Source organism: Gobio gobio, assembly GCF_949357685.1.
Source record: "Gobio gobio genome assembly, chromosome: 6".
NCBI classification, from domain to species: domain Eukaryota; kingdom Metazoa; phylum Chordata; class Actinopteri; order Cypriniformes; family Gobionidae; genus Gobio; species Gobio gobio.
Window position 1 is genome coordinate 14,540,907 of NC_137102.1, and position 23,002 is coordinate 14,563,908.

The window sequence follows — 23,002 nt, forward strand, 5'->3', positions numbered from 1 at the left end:
GTTATTTCAGTCAAAGTTGCTCTTCTATCAGCTTGAATCAGTCGGCCCATTCTCCTCTGACCTCTAGCATCAACAAGGCATTTTCGCCCACAGGACTGCCGCATACTGGAAGTTTTTCCCTTTTCACACCATTCTTTGTAAACCCTAGAAATGGTTGTGCGTGAAAATCCCAGTAACTGAGCAGATTGTGAAATACTCAGACCGGCCCGTCTGGCACCAACAACCATGCCACGCTCAAAATTGCTTAAATCACCTTTCTTTCCCATTCTGACATTCAGTTTGGAGTTCAGGAGATTGTCTTGACCAGTACCACACCCCTAAATGCATTGAAGCAACTGCAACTCCGCATCAGCTCCTATTATGCTACTACAGCACCATGATAAATATAAATATCATTAAAAATAATACTTTTTGCTAAGCCCTGACAAGAGTGAAAAAAAGATCAAAACAGTAAATACAAATATAACATAATAATATGACTATGTTTAGAAAGCCAAAGAATGTGAGAGTAAACACTAGTTCACCTTACATCATACACAATTAATCAGTATGAAAGATTTTTTTTTTTTTTTTTTTTAATGCAGAAAGTAAAAAAAAAAAAAAAAAAATAGGTCTGCTGATTCCATTTGGCCCTGGTCATGAATTAAATGATCCATCCTCAGCTTGTTTTTGCTTATAGAAAATAATAAAAACAAAGCAATATCCCAAATGCAGCCATATGCATCAAAAGAGAGACAAAAAACGATAAAGGAGAGGGCAAGAGTAATGGATTGTGTCACACACCTTCCATCAGCAGTATGGGCCGCACAACTCAGGGTGTCGGATTACAGCCAGCCAGTCGTGACATCAGCCATGTGCGTGATTCTGACACCAGCGGAGACAAACACACACACACACACACTCACGTCTGCCCACTGCCACCCACTCCTCTCTAATCTAATTACAGCCCCTAAACCAGCTGCTTGTGTCGGCAGACAGCAGCGGCAGGACTGAGGCCGGTGCAGAGTATCAGCTATATTAAATTTTCATAAACTAAATCTTTTAAAGACAACCTGATACTGCTGTTCTTTTAATAAGTGGACCGGCTGGACAAAGACGCTGTGGTTTCAGACCTCACCCAGTCTATTCACTAAAACCACAGTCCTCATCATAACCTTACCTTCAATATGCCTCTTCTTACACAAAAACTAGAGCATTCAGCACAACACCACATCCTTCCCTGAAGGTGGAGGAACACAGCTGAGCAAACCACTCATGGAATACACAATGAATTCTCAGCTCTGTACAATTAAAAATCCATGAACCCCAGTGTCAGGTATTGCCTCTTCCATGAGCTCATGGAGCAAGTGCTTTGTTGCCTTCAGCCCAGTTTACACCATCTGCAACTTTGTTGCTGCAAGTCACTAGTAGGAATTAGCAGTAGTACTTTGTACTCTACAGTGATGATCGCTCAAGAAAATGAATATTGTGTGACTTTAAAAAATGTTTTTCTGATTGTTTATTGCCCCACTGTGGGCTATGACTTGAACTCTGATTGGTTAGGTTGGTAAAATTATGTTTATGTTGTGCTTTTATCTGTTTAATGTCATATAGGATACATTTGCATGAGTTAATTACCATCAAACGGCAATGCCCAATCTTATTTACTATGATTGGATTGGATTTTGAAACAATCATATTTCTTTTAAAAACACTGATGATGCCTTATTAATAAGCTGTGCTATTTTTTTCCTTATCATATTTATGTCAACAGTATGATTTAATTAAAAGGACAGTTCAGCCCAAAAAAAAATAATTCTGTCATTTTTTGATCACCCTCATGCCATTTCAAACCTTTATGACTTTCTTTTGTCTACAAAGCGTAGACATTCACGCGGAATCACACGGCGTAGACATACATGCGGAGATGATGGTTCATTTCGGCGTACACATACACGCAGAATCACACGGCGTAGACATACACGCGGATAGCTCAAAATGCGTACAGATAACACGCCATTTGGCTTTAGAAAGTGACGTGTATGTTTACGCAAAGTCATGATGTCATGTTGGCAGAGCACAAAAGAAGATATTTTAAAGAATATTGGTAACCAAACAGTTTTGAGGACCATTGATATCCATAGCAATCGACAAAAAAAAAGATCTTCTGTTAGGTGACCAGTCAAGTCACCATTATTTACATAGCGCTTTATACATACAGATTGTTACAACGCAGCTTTACAGTGATAAACAGGAAAAACTATGCATTTTGGCTGCTCAAGTCAGTTCAGTGTTGATTCAGATCAATTATTAGTACATTTCATCTATGAAACAGTTCTGCAAAAAATTATGTCATTGTCCAGCTCAGTTCAGTTCTCATACAGTATCAGTCAGAACAATAATATCGTTGAATATGAAGAAAGTAAGTAATGCAGACTTTGACTGGCAACCGTGCTCAGACCCCTGAAAATGACCAAGTGTGAAAACACCCTAATATTCCATTTTTGGATGAACAGTTTCATTGCCTGTCTGCATGAGGTTATCAGACTTGCTAACACAAGCTCTTGAAGCTCCGCCCCATGAGCAGCACATGCTATACAAAATGATCTATGGGGTATTTTGAGCTAAAACTTCACATACAAACTCTGGGGACATCAGAGACTTATTTGACATCTTTAACCATTTTACAGCAATCAACCACCCCTTTCATTATTGTCATGCAAGTCACCACCAGTCACTGTTATATGACATTCTTGGTTTCCCTAGTAACATAATTCCATGTTGACATTGACGTTTTTTATGCTGCTAAAAACACTCTGGATAGAAAAAGGTTATAAATTAATTGCACCACTTCATAAAGCTTCATAACAAAAAAACAATCTGGCTGCTGTTGTTAAGGCAATGCTCTGTGTCTGACAGTCACTCTGTACGGTTTTGTTAACATGTCAAGGGGAGGGATTTTGGAGAGAGGGGGGAGTCTAATTTCGTGCAGGGTAAGTCCAAGGAGGTCTGTAATACCTGGATAAAAGTATCCTTGGGTCACTTATACTCACGGGCACGGCAAAATAATTTTTTGTTCTTCGCTTAGGGGTAAAACACAGTTCGAAGAGTTCGTGAGAGTGTTCTGCTGAGAGTGATAGTTAGATGTTATATGTAAATATGTGCTGTGCACTTTTTTTAAAACAAAATAAATACACCACAAAATAGAGAAAACGGCACTCTAGTAGTCACTTTGGACCCACTTTATATTAGGTGGCCTTAAAGGGATAGTTCACCCCAGAAATGAAACTTCTCATCATCTACTCACCCTCAAGTTGTTCCAAACCTGTATGAGTTTCTGTTCTGCTGAACACAAAACAAGATATTCAGAAGAATGTTTGTAACCAAGCATATAGAGCAACCATTGACTACCATAGTAGGGGAAAAAATACTATGGTGGCCAATGGTTGCTCTATCTGCTTGGTTACAAACATTCTTCCGAATATCTTCTTTTGTGTTCAGCAGAACAAAGAAACTCATACAGGTTTGGAACAACTTGAGGGTGAGTAGATGATGACAGAAGTTTCATTTTTGGGTGAACTATCCCTTTAAAGGGGGGGTTAAACACTCAATTTCAGTGAATCTCATGTCAGTTTTGAGTGCCTATAGAGTAGTACTGCATCCTTCATATCTCCGAAAAGTCTTTAGTTTTATTATATTTATAAAAGAAAGATACGCTGTACCGAGTCTTTCCGGAAAAAAACGAGCGGCTGGAAGCGTATCGTGTGGGCGGAGCTAAACAGTCACGCGCGCGCAGCTATTGCGTTGAGAGCTGAGAAAGCTGTGACATCCTTAAACGTGGAAAAAACGTTATCCTAAATAAACCATAGAGATCAATCGGATTTAGCCATACATATATGATCCAGAATCAGATCTAGAGGCTGAAATTGAACAGGAGAAGCAGCAATGACGACTACAGCAGGACGTCTCAATGGTATGTACTGTAAAACGTTTAAGTTAACTTACAATGGTACCTGCTTATAGAGGCTTGTCATTTGAGTTTTGCAACATTTGTGTGTGTTTACTCATGGTTTATGAGGACATCATTTGATTTATGGACTGTATGCGATTTAATGTTAGCAGTAGCAAGCGGAACGGTTTTGCAAGTCAGACTAGTGCGTGTTTACATACAAAAAACAATGGAATAGTAGCGCATTTGAATGAACCAGTCGATAGCTAACAACACAAAGACATTTGAAGCAGTTTTACTCACCGCCTGCTTCCTTAATCGCTGGAACCACTCCATCTTTCAGTGTTAGACGAGCTACAAATCCGGAGTTGAACTGGGCCTTGTTTATAAAACGATCGTCGCCGAAATGCAGGGATCCCATTAACGCTGGGTTCTTTGGGAAGCTGTACAGGGTTGTCTTGAGTTTCCCGGACAACCGAAAACATACATCTTTGTTGACATTGTTGATTTCGTGACGTCCTATGACTGCAGTGCAGCCAGCTTCCCTAAAGCCGAGCACATCGCTATAATGGGCATGCATTTGCTCTCTCGCTCTAGTCGCGCGCGCCCGTACACGGACATTCCGCCCCATTTGAAGTTACATATACCCATACTCGAAACTTTCCGAAACTTATGAGAAACCCGAAGGAGTATTTTTGGCACAGAATTACTCCATCAAACGTCCAACTTTTATTTTTTAAACATTGCCCATGTTTAGCATGGGAATCCAAGTCTTTAACTGTGTAAAAATCTCAGTATGCATGAAACAGCATTTCACCCCCCCCCCCCCTTAACTACTATGTACTTACATTTTAATAAATCATTTGATACAATGCACTTATTGTGTACCTACATGTTTTTACATTGTACTTACATTGTAAAAAATACCTGCATGTAATTACGTCTGTAATTAATTTCTGTAATCACACCTGTCCCTAACCCTACCCGTATCCCAACTCAATATCAGCAAAGGTGTTTTGCAATACAATTTGAACACAGAAAGTACTTTGTACTTATTTTTTGATGTAAGTACATAGTAGTAAAGGCCAACTAATATAAAGTGGGGCCGTCACTTTTATTTCTATAGCACTTTATACAATGGAATGGATTGCTTAAAATTAAGCGGTTTTACCATATTAAACATGAATTAAACAGTGTCAGTGTCTCGTTTCATCAGAAGTACAACTTCATTTTCTACTATAAAGCAGCTCTCCAGTGTGTTCATGTTTTCACTCGCGGACGTCTGACCTCTACAGACTGAACAGGACAAATGAAGCGGAAAAGATTTCCACGTGAAAGAAGGCAGAGCCTCTGCCCACACTTACCCATTATGAAATCGTCACGGACCAATGGTAGTGCAAAGGTAGCATAGCAAACTTTGTATTTTATTTTGTGGGGGAGAGGGTGGATGGTGTTTGGATGAGAGAGCTTATTGGATGAAGCCCCTAAGAAGACTAGCATAAGCAATGCCTGTGAAGCTATCCATTAGCACTGCCATTCATCTCAACGAGTCCCAAGCTGTAACAAGAAAACCAGCAATTTGGTCACTGTCAAAACATCTACTATAATATAATGAAATATTTACAATTTATATGGTGCTTGGAAAAAAGTCAGAGCACATGGCACCTTTTAAATAGCTGTCAGTGGGGGAAAAAAATGCTTTTTGGGTCCAGATGGTGTAGCTACAGCCTCTACCAGCATGGGCTAACTCAACCATGAAGGCAGCTAAACCTCCACTCTTTGGCCAAGTCTGGTGTAGTTTAGCAAAATAGTTAATATTGCTTACAGCTCCTTTAAATGAGTCTGATGACTGGCTTAGTGCGTGCTAATTTAGTCAAAGTATGAATTCATCATGTGACGTTACTGCTGCACAAATGCTAAAAAGTAAATTTTAACCTCTTTTAAGCTACGACTTCTGCTCATAATGGTGAATTGTAAATCATAAAGGCATGTTTATCAATTACTTTTTTATACTTTTCAATACCCTTTTTTAAATCAATTACTATTGGCCTACTTAGCTACATACAACTAAATGTGACTCAGATATAAACGATCTAGATATAGCTAGATCTAGCTGAACAACACATAGTATATAAAGTGGCTGTGACTGCATGGGCCTGTGGATGTTTCTCGCATCGTCTCAGTATGGGGGTAGGTTGGCTCAGAGAAAGGCCACTGTGAGTCAGAGCTCTTAATCCCTCCATAAGCGCAGTTTCACCTTTTTCCAAGTCGTGCTTCTTGAACAGTGTGTGAACATGCTGAGAGTACAGCAAGCGTTTGTACATGGGGATGCATTTTCCACAGAGAAAGAACATGCAGCTTGTTGCTGATGTGTTTGATGCCGTTTCAAAGTTTCCACCACAGGACATCATTAAAAGAAACTCAACAGTACTCGTGTGTGGTTTTGAAACACACCTGGAAAAATTGTTTTATCAGGTTGGAATTCCATTCAAATGTCCAAGAGCATCTACAAGATATATGCATTAAGACTTGTGAATGTATGACTGCTTGACCTAGAATTAGTGGGTCAATAGCTATGTTTACATCCAAAGTTGCAAATATAATGCGCAAAAATGCAATATCGCATAAAACATTTGCGAATAAAGCACTGTTTCATTCCAGTGAGTCGAAGAGAACAAAATCGTCAGTTCCTGATAAACTACCGCTAAAAAAATCACTAAGAAACATAGGAGAAACCACCATATATAATAATTTTCGTATATATAATAAATTATTTGCGTCTCAGAAAAACTTGTGCGTCTCAATAAACGTGTTGTCATGCTTTCAGAGGCAGACGCTGCTGTTTGGAAACGCAGTCATGTAAGACAGTTCTAGGAGGAAAATATATCGAGCATCTTTGACAACAGACTTCTGAAAGACCAAAACAGCATTTCAGATGCTTTGCAAACAAGATTTTTCCATTGGTTAGTACAGTTATGCTGTTACATTGCGAAAGTCACATGATTTTCTTTATGCGCATCAAGGAAATTATTCGGTAAATGCGTTTCCATCGTAGTTTATGCGCATGTTTTCGTATCGGATAGAAAATGTATCCGACTCAAACGAGCGCACACGTTTTTTATGCGCATTTTTAGAATTTATGCGCATCTTGGCGTTTCCATTCAGCATTTTTTGATGCGATATCCCAAAATGCGCATAAAAATAGGTGTATGGAAACATAGCTAATGACACATCAGACTGCCCAAGATAAAGGAAAGGAAAATCTAACATGCATTACTATTCAAAAAGTTTGGGGTCAGTAAGATTTTTTTTTATGTTTTTGAAATAAGTCTCTTTTGCACACTAAGGCTGGATTGATCAATAATACAGTAAAAACAGTAATATTGTTACAATTTAAAATAACTGTTTTCTAACTGTCACGTAGTCCTTCAGAAATAATTCTAATATGCTGATTTGCATTCCTTCTCATCAAATGTTGAAAACAGCTATGCTGCTTATTCTTTTTGAGGAAACTGATTCTTTGATGAACATAAAAGAACAGCATTTATTTGAAATATAAATATTTTTTAACAATGTAAAAGTCTTTACTGTCATTTTTGATTTGAATGTGTCCTTGCTGAATAAAAGTATTAATTTCTTTCAAAGAAATCTTCTTTCAAAAATTGCCACAAACGTTTAAACGGTATACATAAAACATTTTCCTTACACCATGAATTATGTACAAAGAGTATTAGTCATTTTCAAAAAAGTTTTTACATAATATTTCTTAAAAAATACTTTTTACCTCAATATGAATTATTAATATATAAACATTTTGTGCATCCCTAAATTTTGGGGGACAAAAGTCTTTCAAATATTTATAAGTAAAATTAATTTTAAAAGTCTTTTTTAATTTGGAGATTAAAACAACAAAAAAGAGGTGTATTCAAGTCACTGCATTACACTAAATTACTTACATTTTGAATGTATTTTTTTAAATGAATGCAATGAACTATATATCTGCACAAAAGAAAAATAAACGTCATTGACCCTAGCAACAATTTACATCAGGCAATCTAGAAAGATATTCATTCCCTCGACAGAAGTTGTTAACTTGATTGCAGAAATCCCCTATACATCATTAAGGGACTTTGCATTTCATCATTTGCGTCTCAATGCTAAACTCCTATCGCTTGCTGCTGAGGTGATTTATTGCTCAACACATGAAGCGGGTCAGAATCTGAATAATCCTTTCATGGTCATTTATAAAAGAGATTAATTCTGGCAGTCATCCATCCAGACAGACAATAATACAGGTATCTCTGCTCCCCACCCCTGAATCACAAAGTCTTTCATATTTAGTAAGGCTGAACTACAAATGTAGGTAATGACAAGGAGAAAGCAGTCTCGCTCAAACAGTTATGAAATAAAAAATATATATATAAAAAAAAAATTATAATAATCACACATTTGGGAACTCTGCGTTCATTTGTAATAATACTTCTATAGTACTGGAGTATCATCGTCAAAGCTACAGAAAACCACCACAAGATACTCACGTGATGAATTTCCCTGTGAAATCCACACAGAGATGACACATTTCCAAAGTTGGCGTACAAGGAAGCACAGAATCACGGTACACATCTTTCGACATAATTCATAGCCGGGTTTAGTCCTGTAACGGTGGCAGCAGAATGACAGTGTCCTTCAAACTAAACGAAATCTTACAACTGACTGGATAGACTATCCAGGGTGGCAGTTAGTCCTCGATCAACTTCTATTAGTCTAATACAGTCTGACTGCCTTACTTAATTACAGGTCAACATTGAACTGCTTAACCTCTTTCCTTAAGTGGGAAGACCCTAATCTTCAGTTTAAAAAACATTCTTGTCATAACAAACACTTTATGAAATACAATATGTTGTTGCAGGACCATGTATAGGTCAAATATAGGCCCACAGAAACATAGGCACTGCTTATGAGCAGCAATTAGGCTAACACATAGAGTTGAGAAACATCATAATCGCATCAGTGGAGATTGGCCAGATTTCAATGGGATTACAGTGTCATCACCAATCTCACTGCCACAGAAAGTTCAGATAAAAAAAACAGACACACAGGGACACTTTTTAATGACCTTGGGCCAGACTGTAACGACAACTGACCAATGAGAGAAAAGATACGCCAACATCAGGCTGAGATGAATCGTTAGGCAATTTCATCTCTAGATTTATGATATTATATAGGGAAATGCACTGAAAGGAGTAAGTTGGTAAAGAGTAAAAAAATGTTTGGCATCAGAGACAGTGATTCACATGAAATGTTTAACAACATCTAGTGATTCCCTTGGAGCTGGGTCTACAAATCACAACCATCTTAATGACCAACCAACAAGAAAAAACGACTTCATAAATATACCAAATAATCAAGGATGGGTGACTATGGTGAACTAGTCGTCCAACAAACTGACTAATAGATATAAAAAAAGAAATGATAAATGTATTAATGGAAATGCAAAATAGTTTGTTTAAAGGGATAGTTCACCCAAAAATGACACTTAATTTCATAATTTACTCACCATCATATTGAAATCTGCATACATGATGGGGCACCGAAGAGCACTGGCGTCTGCTACGTTTTTTATTATTAAAATTGCTTAAAGCTACACAATGTCGTTTTTGGACCTCTAGCTGTTAAAGCAGAAAAATTTAAACCCTACTGCTCAAAATAATTACTTGGTTTGAATAGGTAAACTTAAATGAAACAAATGAATTCAAATCAAATTAACTTTTATAAGTATATAGAACTTTTTCATTAGAGTTCCCAAAACTGGCACATTTTAAGTAAACTGAATTGTTTAGTTGTTTTTAGTTTTATGAACTTATTTCTTTTAATTTAGAAAAACTTAAATTTAACAAACCGGACACTTGAAAAGGGATAGTAGCCTAAATGCTAAAATTAAGTGTTATATAATGTTTTTTGTACAAGATTAATGTTAGGTGAGAGATTTAGTAGTGTTTAATGTTTAGCTCAGTTTCTGTTATGTTGGGTTTTTTGTAGGGTTACCAACATGGTGACGAGTGGAGCATGAGCTTAGTTTGAGAACAGGTATGTTAAATGTTCTACATTGCCGTATTCATTCAGAAATTGCTATATTATGCTACTGTTTTCACAGAACTGTGTTACTAAAGCCGCGTTTCCACCGCAGGAACTTTCCCCAGGAACTAGGAACTTTGGGGTGGTACTCGGTGTGTTTCGACCGCAGGAACCAGGGTCTAAATGAAGTTCCGGGTAAATATTTCCCCCTCCAAACGGCCCTGCTCCCGAGGTGGTACTTTTTCAAAGTTCGGAAACTTTCGAGGGTGGGACTTGGGCAATGAACATGCTGATTGGTTGAGCTCACGCAGCATTTTGTTTCAACCGGCATTTTTAAAAGTCTTGCGAGGTTCGTTCGGCGTTCAGTAAATATCGGTCTTGCTTTTTCTGTCCGATGGCGCGCGTTCGTCTCAGCCATCTCACGGTCAATGTCCATAATACCTGATAATAACATTAAATCTAGCTTTACGAGCTTTCAGAATACGCTTAAGTATTTGTTAAGTGCTCGTCTCTTCTCCTCTTTTCCGCCGTTTTGTTAATGACCTCTTTATTAAACCAATACATAACTACCAAAAGCAGCGCTGCTCCTCGTTATTGTTGCAGACAGTATCGCGCAAAAATGATTCCTGTCCGTCGCTGACTGGGAGGAGCAGCCGCGCGCAGTCCTACATCACCGGACTAATTTGCCTAATCCTCCCGGTACTTTAGACCGCTGTGGAAATGCAGACAGTAGCAGATCTGGGGGAAAAAAAGTTCCTGTAAAAAAAGTTCCTGGTACAAATTGTTCTGGGTAATTTCGGTGGAAACGCGGCTTAATTAGCAAGTTAACATTTACTGAATTAGCTAAATAAAGCTAGATAAGTCTCTACTACTAAAAATTATTAAGTGTATATTACATGATCATTTTAAGTGAAAAGTAGGTTAGCTAACTCATATATTTCAAGTTGCGCAAATCTGTCAGTTCTGCTTACTTAAACTTTGAAATTATTTTAACTTAAAAATTGGTGCAACTGATCAGTTGGTGCCTCAAATTATTTATTTTTTTGCAAACTTATTGGGGTGTACAGTGTACAAGTTACTTGCGTTGTTTTGGTAACTAAGTTGTGCTTTGGCGCCACTATTCTGCACAGATAAATCTGATGCACTGTGCCCATGGCTATAGATGATTGTCTTATCGATGCAAATGTCAAAACGCTCTCAATACCATGAGAAATTTGGATATTCTAAAAATATGTCTCATGAGCAGGTAAGCAGCTTATATGCAGCTTATATTTACTATAGCCAACTAGACCACAGCAGTAACTGGTTAAGATATTTGGCATTGTTACCAACATAAAAATGTTTTTAACCTTATCAATGCACAAATGTGATGCTATGCAAACTATGTGAATTCATGATTATTTAAGGTACTGTCGCTTTTTTTGCTTGCAAACTCTTTTCAATTTGAGGTTTGTTGTGGCTTCAAGCTACTACGACACCTTCCACTGTATATAGTAGTAGCCTGATGTCTTTATTTACAAAAATAACCAACACGCACAGATGGATGACAGAAGTATGCAGTTGCCTGGGTTGGGTTGGATTACTTTTCCACCAAAACCAATTGGAAAATGATCAGCAAGCTATGTGTACTTTTTTGTATCTGACACACTTGACTGATTTCTTAAGTGTTAGTCATATTTGGAGTCAAAATGTAATTAATTTGTTTTGAATTATCCATTTTTTGTTCAAAGCTATTATAGTCAATTCTTCATCAATCCTTCTTCCATAAAGTGGTTTTGACTATGGTTCACCATGGTAAGCCTATTATAAGTGTTTAAATTTGAGACCTTGCAGGATGGTTTTTGTGCGAAATTGTGTACATGATGTGTCACTCTAGCCTGGCTCCGCCATCCTATGTACTTCTGCTCAATTTTCATTTTCCTTCAGTACTTCATCTGGGACTGCGGTATGGTCTTAGGTTTTCTCCGAACAAATTTTTACCGGTCCAATCAGCGAACAGAGGGAGTGTCTGAGAACGATGACGTTGATGTCGTGTGCTAGTTTGAGTTGTAGTTCAGTAATGGCGGCGGAGAAAGATGCGAGCGAGGCCATTCGGTCCGTTGTGGCACCGCTGACAAATATTCAGAAGTTAAAGCCGGAGCAAGAACAATCTTTGCTGAGTTTTGTTGGTGGCCATGATGTTGTGTCCCGGGAAAAGTTTGATTTTCCAGCTCGCTCCGTTAGTGGTGAAGGAGTTGGCTGAAGCCCCGGTAATTGTTTCTTGTGCGGTTGGAAGGTATTATCATTTACAGGGGCTAGTCAGTGATTTTATTGGCGTCCGCCTCCCACCACCCGCGTAAAAATCCCAGGCCTACGAATTACCTACTGTTTTAGACAAACACTAAGGTTGTGTGGTAATTTTATTGCTGTCCGAATCTACATCTCTGAGTTTTCAATAATATATCACTTCAAAATTCACTGTTTATATCCTTTTTGTCCACTGCAGGGCACCGTACGGTTAAGCTTCGTTAAGCTTTAAGTATTTACAAGAGCAATATATTTCATCACGCTCAAAAAATAAAAGGAAGAAAGGCACGTAAACATTTGAATTGGGCCGTTATTTACGGCAGCATTTATTCTTATCATACCAAGCATATTATATTTTATTTACAGCATACAATCATGTTATGAACCACGTGAGCAACGCATTCCCGATCACAAAACTCTCCCCTCCACCGTGAATAAATCACAATCCGAATCGAGGTTTTATCACTGAGGTGGCTGCACGTTTATTTTTACGGACTTCCATGTGAGAAACAAACAGCACATGACATACCTCACAACCAGACGTTAGCGATTGGTTATGGCAGATCCAGAGTGAATCTTGGCAGATCCAATAGTTTTAAACTTCAACAGAGTACCCGACTTCGAGGAAATAAACGCTTGTCAATGGAGAGTGGCCAGACTCTCTGTACAAATTAAATGTACGAGAGTCTGGTAGGACCAGGCTAGTGTCACTCACCCGTACATGTCTTTTTCATATCCATAAATAGAGAAAAGTTGTGTCTAAGGTGTGCAAGCAGCATAGGTTAGTTGTCACAACGAGGGAGAAAGGTTGACATGGAGCACACCAAATATCGAACTGGGGAATCATCCATTTAAAAAAAAAGAAAAAGAAAAGGCGAACTGAGTCTGCTGTCAAAAAGAGAATGCGACAGAGCTCATAATAAAACGAGAATCAACATTGGCTTGGCTTTTCGGAGAAGGCTAGAACTGATGAATTTGAACAGATAAATGACCATATGTAGCTTTCTAACAGAGTTTATTGTAAAGTCTTATCAATTGTGAAGGGGTATAGCTACAGTAAGATCTTCAGCTAGTCAGCTTGAGATCCTTTCCATCCAAATTGGTTATATCTCTTATGCCTAGTAGTGAATGTTTTACAAGCAGTAGGGCAACCAAACTAATCTGCACAGTCAAGCAGAGCCAAATCACAACCAAAACAATGTTCTTCCACAAAATGCATGCGGTTTTGTTTTTTAACCACTATAGGTCCAAAAATTATATAGTGTACCTTTAAATGATCTCCTTTTGAGTTCTACTGATAAAAGAAAGTCATACAGATTTGAAACAACATCTAGGGGAAGGAAATTATGACCATTTTCATTTTAGGGGGGACTATTCAAGTTCTATTCAAAGGATTGGGGATAGAATATTGAATTATTTCAAAATAAAAACAAATGCAAAGGAAAGTTCCCAAATGTATAGAAAAACAAACACTTACGAGTGTTTGTTCACAGGCAAAATGTCTGCATTTTTTCCTGCCAATACTGTGCCACCAGAGAGAACTGGATGTGCCACCATGAGAATTGACATTTGGATTGAGTGCTAATGCACTGCCACTTGAAGTGACCCTGGGGGTTGGGCACAATTTTACCCTGGCCAGGATTGACTCAGGCCAACTAAATGATTTGAGCCTATACACAACCTCCAGGGTGCATTATCTGGACACACCACCATGAATTTGCTACTAGATGCCTAGCGGACAAGCTAGTAGTCACTTTAACAGTCTCGCCCCATCACATAACAGCCCATAGCATGAGGGTCATCAAAAGGATTCTGCACATTGCATATAAAGTACAGCAGCTGTTAGCAACTAGCTGACGTAGCCATTGCTGAAAGAGAAATATTCCAAAATGTAGCACAAACAGTGCCAAGTAAATAAGCACCTGAAATGAGATGCCAACAGAGACAGTAATTCATCCTCCTCTAGTCTAGCACACTCTGGACGACATAAAATAGGTCACCATTTGAGCGTTGTGCTTGGCCCTCCGCCAATGCTCCCAACTATTCGCCGATCCTCTTCTCTTTTTTTAAATTCCTTTATTGTTGATCTGTCAAAGCAGTCATGTGAACGCAAGATGGCAGATGATGTAGACTGCAGACATTTTATTCATTCAGCTAGACATGCAGCACTAATAAATGAGTGATCGGAGATTTTTCATTTTAGGATGAACCCTTGAGAATTTAAGTATTCCTAAAATGGAGGGCGATTGTGCTTCTCTCACACGTGTAAGGCTAATCCTATTATTGTTGAAAATGTCTGGAGACTGAACGATGAAAGAATATGGGAAATAATGTATTCAAAATCCTCACAAGATCAAATGTTTTCCTTCATAAGGAAAGAGTTCAAATGGATGAAACACCACCATGGCATGTTTAACTGCATAATTAAGAGCCCATTCCCTAAATACGAACACAAATCACAGGTTCATGCAGGCTTTTCATCCTGTCCAGAGGATTTGGGTCACATTTTAATCCTGCAGTCAGACAAACAGAGTCCAGCAGTTAATTACTTTAACTTAACATTACTTTTATAATGTACTCCGCTTATTTACATAATTCACATTAAAATGGATAATGATAAATGAAACATTTCATATTTCACTGTTGATTGAACATTTAAGAGCTTTTTTTTAATACAGACACTAAAAATGTCCCAGGGGTTGATTTATATTAAAACTTTTGTTATCCACTCTTTTTCATTTTGTAGTATGCGGGTCAAATTAAAACTGCCTAGGAAACTTTATGCCACGCATTTATTTATTTTTGCTACTTTTCAAATGGCTTTATATAGATGCTAAATTACATGATACAAATATTAACATTTTTAAACTATGATAACCTAAACAAAGGGTGAATTAAACTCCAATTACACCAATAAAACTATAATATATGCCTACAATTAAATATGAGCCAAGAAAAAAAAATAAAGAAAAGTTATTTCACTTTCACATTTTTATTGCATATCATTTCCAATCAAGCTTCACTTTTGTCAAATTATGCAAAAGGTGAGGAAATAAGATTTAATTGTGTGCAAAATGTCAGCTATGAAATTATTCTTTGGGATAATCAAAGTAAAATAATTTCCACCAGTGTCATTTCCTCTGCATATGATTTGAGATGGTGGAAATTATATTTTCTACCTGAATTGCAATGAACAAAATACAGATATTTTTAAACATTGTTAGTTGACATCTGAATAAGTTTAGCTTGAGTCCACAAAGGCAGAAAATGGCAATACTTGAAGAAAAACCCTTATGTGATTGTTGTATATTAGAAAGAATTCCAATATGTAAGCAACTGCTGTGAAATGAGTTACGAGGGAAGTGTTTACAAGCAAAATATTGGTTTGGTGTGGATGGCAATACAAACATTCATTACACACTGATTATTGAGAGCATAACAGTGACAGCTATTCCCTGCTCGGTGTCCATATCCAACACCTCTTAGCCAATAAAATCAGGATATTATAACTCTGCCTCAAATAAAGATAATCACCCAGGCAGAGACATATTGAATGATCTCTAATAATTCTCCGGAAAGTGAGAGAAGGAATGTGACCTGGCACCTAACATCAGTTCCCTGTGTGTGTGCCATCTGCTGTGGAGCACCTCCATAGGGCTGCTTTCATCAACACCTTCTGTTGAGCCGTTCACACTCGCAGCAGTGTGGCCTTAATCCTCCTTCGCTGACCCAGCGTTGGGCCACTTTAATTGCAAAAATATTTCTCAAGAGCCTGTAAACAAGTTGCAATCACATTTCTCTATGATATACGCCGGCAAAGCCTGAGCTGGAATAAGTGCTGAGAGATTCAATAAAGGCTTGATCTGCTGTGCTTGTGAAGGATTTTATTTGTCAATGCATTCTGTAAATATCAAAGCAATATTTAGTAACAGGCCCTGTAAAATGTCTGCAGTAGTTATGTAAGAACAGGCCCGCTAAATCTATCAGCCCAAAACAGGACATTAGAAAAGCAATAAAACCATAGTTATGGATTAATGGAATTAGGGGTTGTAGCCACATTATTTTCAGGATTGTGCAAGGCCTGGTTGAGTTGCATTAGTAGTGTGTTGTCCAAGAGATGCTGTATTTTCCACCCGGATCAAAAAACACCTTTTTTCGGGCTTCCTAAGGCAGACGAACTTACAGTAGTTAAAATGTATTTTTAACATTTCTCACCAATTTTCTAACAACTGCATTCTGAACCATGCTGTTTGGCTGGGGCACGGGACAATTTTTTGACAGAACATAGTGATACCTGCAATCATAATTCAAAAAGGAATGTATTTGTAATACGCCATTTCAAAAAAGGTCTATTGAGGTATTACAATGTGGTACAAAGAAAAAAAAACAAAGGTGGCAGCATTGAATCATTCATTCAGAAACGTTGATTCTTTCAGGAACTAAACAAACATGTTGCTCAGAGATGGGTCTGATGTGGCTTGTTTGAGCAAAAAAAAACAAAACAAACAAAGTGTGTCTAAAATGCAATATAACATTTGCAATACGCTATTCAGGGAAAAACGCGCTCTTGCTCATAGCTATCTTTATAAATATAAAAATCATGAACTCATTATTGGGCTGTTTTTCCCACATGACTTAATTTTTGGAGTTATGCGTAATCATTTTGATGACATTTAGATTAAAGATTAAAGCGGTTTAATAAGAGAAAAGGTTTGTAGCCCACTCACAACTTACAGTTAAATTCCTTACTAAAGGTTTACTGATGTAAAATGTATTGATTTATTTATAAAAAATTGTGTTGCATTTATAAACCTGTGAAAACAGCACCCCTACTTCCCGTGCCACTGGATGCAGGTCAGATGTTATAAAAGACAATTATAACATCGCATCTAAAATATAACACAATAAAGAATTACCACTGAGAAATGTCCTGCACAAGTGGTTTGGGTTGATCAACTTGTTCTTCTTGACTGTCATTATCGAGCTCGGGCTCGAACTGATACTGCAAAACTGACGTATTAGTTAGTGTACCATAGTTAGTGTAGTTACAGTAGGGTTTGCAGCACCTCAGGAATCATCTGCAGCTGATACTCGCTGGTTTTTCTAAAGGGCGTTCCATTTCTGATACATTTTGTAAGTGGTAGACAATCATAACCGGCTGACAAACTAACAGACTGCAATTTTCAGAAGGCGGGTTTTAAATAAATCTAAACTAAAACAGAGCTGAAGGAGAAAACAGAAGGAGAAAACAGGTGCTGCAACAATGTAAATTATAAGGAAAATTATGAGTTTTTTGATCATTACATTTTGTAAATGTATTCTTGTAGACCCCATTAACAAAATGATGAACCTGTTAATGAGCATAATAGCATGCCCCTTTAATACAAATTAGCCAAACTAGATCAAATTAGCAAATAACCAATATAAGTGTGTATCCCTATTTGATTTATAAATTAAACGTAATATTTAAAGAAAAACTAAATACATTTCTTTCTAACATCAAATATGTTGCTAAAAATAAATTGCAGTGAGGCTAGTGAAAATATCATCAAGTCAAGTACAAATCTGAACTACTGACCTGAGTTGATCAGCAGAAAAAAAACATTATTGTTGAGCCCTGAAGACTAAAAAATTAGAGCATGATAGTAATGCATGTAGGCAAAAGAGTGCTTGTTCTGCTGACAGGACACCTGTCCGTTGTGACAAACACACAACCTACTCTAAGGACCCTTTAAAGCAGACCAGTGGCACGTCCTGAACAAAACAGCGAGTATGAAGCCCACGTACCCACGTGCATGCACACAGAGACAAACACACGCCACGCCTGGGCACATTACAAAGGCCTGCTGGGGGTCAGGCTATGCATCTGCGGCCCCTATTGATGTGAAGAACCAGACAGATGGGCCTAAACCGCCCCTGGAGAATAAACAATACAAAGGCAACATTAAACCACAATAACGCAACCTGGGCACAAAAGTGTTTCATCACCACTAATAACTACTCGGTTAGGGGGCATCCAAACTAGTTTGTTTTGTTGTGAAATCGGTCAAGCTACTGGCCATGTTAAATAGATATCGATTTGTCTTAATTAAAAATCTCACAAAACAATGTCTATTATATCAAAACTAGTGCTGAGAATCGATTTAACATTTTTTTTACTATTTAATCTAATTGTTTCTGTAATTAATCATGATTAAACGCAATTAAAAACATTGGAGTTTTTCATATTTTGATATTGTTAAAATTTCAGTTACTCTACAAATTAATTAAATAACAATTTAAAGACAGAAAAATATTTTAAATATTTGTTGTAATGGCATCTTTTTATGAATATAGGCCAGTATCACTGATACTAATGTCTCTTTGAAACATCAATGACATTACATTACAGTATAACTGAAAGCTCCCAATTTCAACATTTATTAGGCTTTAAAAAATAACAACTTTTAATTTAAGTGAACTTAAAACAATCTTTACATAAACCCATTATAATAAATGTAATATTTACCCATGGCCTTCCCTGTTAGGCATAGCCTATACAGAAATGTAATATACCTTTCTTAACGGCATAAATAATAGATTAGAGCTACAATTTTCTCTGTTCCCTTTTTGTCTTTGATGAACATTAATGACAGACATCATCAGTGCTGCTGTCACTTTAAGATCGGCCGCTGCTGCACGAACAACCGGTAAAGATTTTGGACTATCGTCTCAGTCTCTATCGTGGTTCAACGGTTAAATACACGTGTCACAAATACTCTGATGTGTCAAAATGCCCATCTTTGCAAGTATCCTCATAAATGAACATAAACAGCTGGGAAAGAAAATGCATGTGTAACAGAAACCGTGCATTCGATCTTAAAGTGAAAGCAGCCTAACAAACCTGTTGTCATCTGTCATTAATGTTAATCAAACCACAAAAAAGAGAAAATCTCTCAATGCTCTTGACTTAATCACTTTTATCTCACTTTAATACAAATAAAATATATTTCATTTACACAGTGAAGATATGCAGTGTTTTGTAATACATTTGATTACTTTATACAATACATTTAGTCTAGTATTTCTTATTTCTAGTGCTTGAAGTTTTTCAGCAAGGTCTACTTCTTTGTTCTATTGCAGTTTGTTGTCCTATTGCTTGTAATTAGTTATTTGTTCTTATTTTATCACCGTTTACTTCAGTAGGCTTGAGGTTTTTTATACATATATTACATGAACTAATAAAGAACTGCACTTATAAAGCATTTATTTATCTTTGATAATGTTAATTTCAACATTTACTAATGCATTATTAAAATCTTGTTAACATTAGTTAATGCACCGTGAACTAACATGAACAAACCATGAACAGCTGTATTTTTATTAACTAACGTTAACAAAGATTACCTAATAAGGTGTTGTTCATTGTTAGTTCATGTTAACTAATGTTAACTAATACAACCTTATTGTAAAGTGTTACCTATTAGTTTTTGTTTGTGATATTGAAATTGGTAACAAGAATTATGAAATTTCAATGATATCACCTGTTTCAATATAGATCTGGGAACCGTCAGCAGCACTTGAGAACACATATGAGAACAAGCGAGTTGTACACTAACTTGCTGAAAATTACTCAATTAAAAAAAAATAACAAACACAACCCTTTGTTCTACAGATTGGCAAAATGGACTGGTGTTGACTGCAGGCCAATGATGTGTTATTTTCAATGATATGTAAATAAAACAAGCAATATATTGACTTTTTATAATGTATTTTCAGTGCTTTTGTGGTCGCAATAAAGTAACCATTTAATTTTCTTATTTTTGTGGCTTTTACTATAGGAAATATTAATACAAAGGTATGCAATCAACTGATTTTATTGTGATTAATTAATTGCCATATCAAGTAAATAATTTGATATTATTATAGATCCCATTCGATAGCCCCAATTATTCGATTTTTCTCAAAACTTAATGTTGATAATATCTTGCTGAGAGCTTGAATGTTTTTACCATATCCATTACCCAGTGTTATGAATCTAACCTGAGACACATCATTATGTTTTGAGACATGACCGCATGGGTATGTCCACTTCCTTCCCACCTTCTGCTCTTCAGATCAACCTGACACAACATCATAACGGGTCTTCATGGACATGGCTCAGTGCGTTTAAGATTTTAATCTTTATAAGGGACTGACTATGAGTTTCAGCAGCTTTGGATGAAAGGGTTTTCCTTTTGTACAAAGGAATAATTGTTATTTAGATCGTTATAGATTTATAGCAAACAGTTATTAAGCTTTTATATTTTTTAAAAAATACATACGGTATTTAAGGGACTTCATGACAGACACAAATGAACTGGGCTGCATGAAGGGAGTAGTCTAAAAGAAAACTTGGTCGAATTCCCTCAGCTTTTGCAATGGCAAAAAGAGGGAGGCATTTGAAAAGCTGATATACCTACTGGATTTAATTACTCTCATGATTTATCCTGTGACTCACCGTTCATACTGTGAGGAGACTGAAAATACACAAGACTTTCCACATGAACAACAAAACTCGCCCTGAATGACCCGCTAGATCATCTGCTTAAATTATGATCCAATCGCAGCTGGCTCGACCATGTAATGCGAGGTGCCAATATGATGTCAAAATCTGTTAGCTATTCATAGACTGCTCTGCTGTTTTTAAGACAATTCCTCAGCCAAAGATGAGACCGTACTAAAGCCCTTTATTTCCTCAAGTCCTGAGAGGAGTGCTGACAAAAACTCTAACTGCATTTTCATCTGTTACCTCTAAACGCAGTTCATTTCCGCATCTCTGCTGAAGCCATCATGGCATTCCTCATATAATCATGGCTTTACAATCCCATGACACTGTTCCAGCTCTGAGCTTTTCATTCCACATCCCTTCTTACGCCGCTGAAGAAGTGTGTGCTACATTCCTGTTGTGTTATTACCGAATTCTGTAGGATTGATGCAATGTAAGCTAAATCAAAATACAAAAAGAGCAAACGGCCTAACTAAAGGCATAAAGTTAATCAAGAATTGGGCACCCAACTCACTTCAAAATTGTTTAATAAATTAAACATAAATGTTTTATGTAAAAAATATTAATATGACATATATATGTGCCAAAATACCAGAGTCTGCTTGGACACACATTCTTTAAGATAAGACCCATTCAAAAAATCTTCCCTTTTAAAGTTGCAATGTAATGGAAATACTGACAGATTGTTTCTTCCATATTGTGATGTACATCTGATTAAAATGGCTTATCGAAAAAGAAAAATCTTGTTTATTGGATGGAGCTCGAGTTGATTGTAAGAAAGAGGTGGGTTTAAGCAGACTAAATGTTGGAAAAGTCATACTTTAACAGAGAGAAGTCTGCCTTTCACCGGAAGATCGATATTTTAATTAAGAATGAAAAAAATGGAAAAAAAATATTAACGTATGTATAGAGAGTAAATTTCCATTTCATGATTTCATGCAGACTTTAAAGGTAAATAAGCCTATTTATGTTTTCATCCTTACTATGCCAACATTGTTTCCCTGCTATCCACGACCTGAGACCCACCAGTTGAGTTTAAACTGACTATTTTTACTGAGGGAGCCAACAGAGATGGCATTTAAAAGTGCTCAAAACAAGCATTAGTCTGCGGTTGCTCAAATCGAATGACCTAATATAGTGATATTTTGGCTAATGACTAATGCTCAAAACAAGAATGTTGAGATACATGTGTGAGCCAACCTTATGACCATCCCCTTAAGAAGCTATCCTAATCCAAACAGACAGCAGACTCCAGTCAACCAGACTTTAAATCTGGAGCTGCTGTATGTTATACAAGTACTTATAAACACAACAGGTCACCAGTGCCACATTTTGCACTGCAACGACAGGCCCCCTGTCAAACCTTGGATATCTGAATGACTTAAGCAAGCTGTCATTACGGCTTGTCTGATTCCCTTCAAACCTCCATTAGAAGCTTGGAATGATCCGAGACATAAGCAGCATCTTAACAGTACAACATTTAAGGGACAAGCACAAGAAGAGGGACCAAAGAACAAGGCATTTATGAGTCTATGTGCTTGGCATGCTGGAGTGGAACTACATTAGTAACAGTCCTGATATAGACAATCAATAGCCCACTCAAGTCAACACACTACAAGAAGCCAGACTCATGCGTATACATTATCAGACAGTTGCAATGGAGAAAAGAATGTCATATATGGGGGGGAAAGCCTGCTATTACTTGAAGCTATTGTCTGTCTGTTCTGTAATCCATACGGTTTCATGACAACAGCAAGATTTCCACCTTTTGCTGCAAAATGCAGTTAGGAGGAAGATTATAATGCAAACACTAGCTATTGAGCGAATGGTTCTTTAGATATACTGCACATATATTACAATCCCTGAAGATAAAAGCAAAATCACATGCAACATGTCATTGGCAGTGTTCATATCCATGGAATTTGGACGTCTGGAGTTGAACAATAGGTGAGGGATGCTTAACTGTTATTGAATGGGCTCTTATGAGGTCTAAAGAGACACTGACGCATCCTAAATACAGCGTGAAATAAAATGATACTGAATACAAAGAACTTACCTTTAGGATCTGCGCGTGACGACTTCAAATGAATGAGGATGCTGCAGTATATTTCCTTGCTCATTCGCAGTCGACTGGAGCTGAAAACCTTGCGTTGGGCAGCACCTACCAGCTTATTGAATCCCACTGC

General features: G+C 37.2%; 1 protein-coding gene across 4 annotated transcripts in view; it reads right to left on the minus strand.

Moving 5' to 3' along the window:
• Positions 1–23,002, minus strand: part of fam110b (family with sequence similarity 110 member B) — a 50,232-nt gene extending 27,230 nt beyond the window's left edge. Inside the window, exons 1-2 of one of the 4 annotated variants that reach the window (XM_079820123.1) lie at positions 22,873–22,948; positions 5,293–5,485 (exon numbers count right to left, since the gene is read on the minus strand). The gene's annotated coding sequence lies outside the window, so the exon portion shown is untranslated. Of the gene's footprint in view, positions 1–5,292; positions 5,486–8,466; positions 8,882–22,872 lie in introns of those variants that run through there. The other 3 variants (XM_079820122.1, XM_079820120.1, XM_079820121.1) reach the window with 3 other exon arrangements.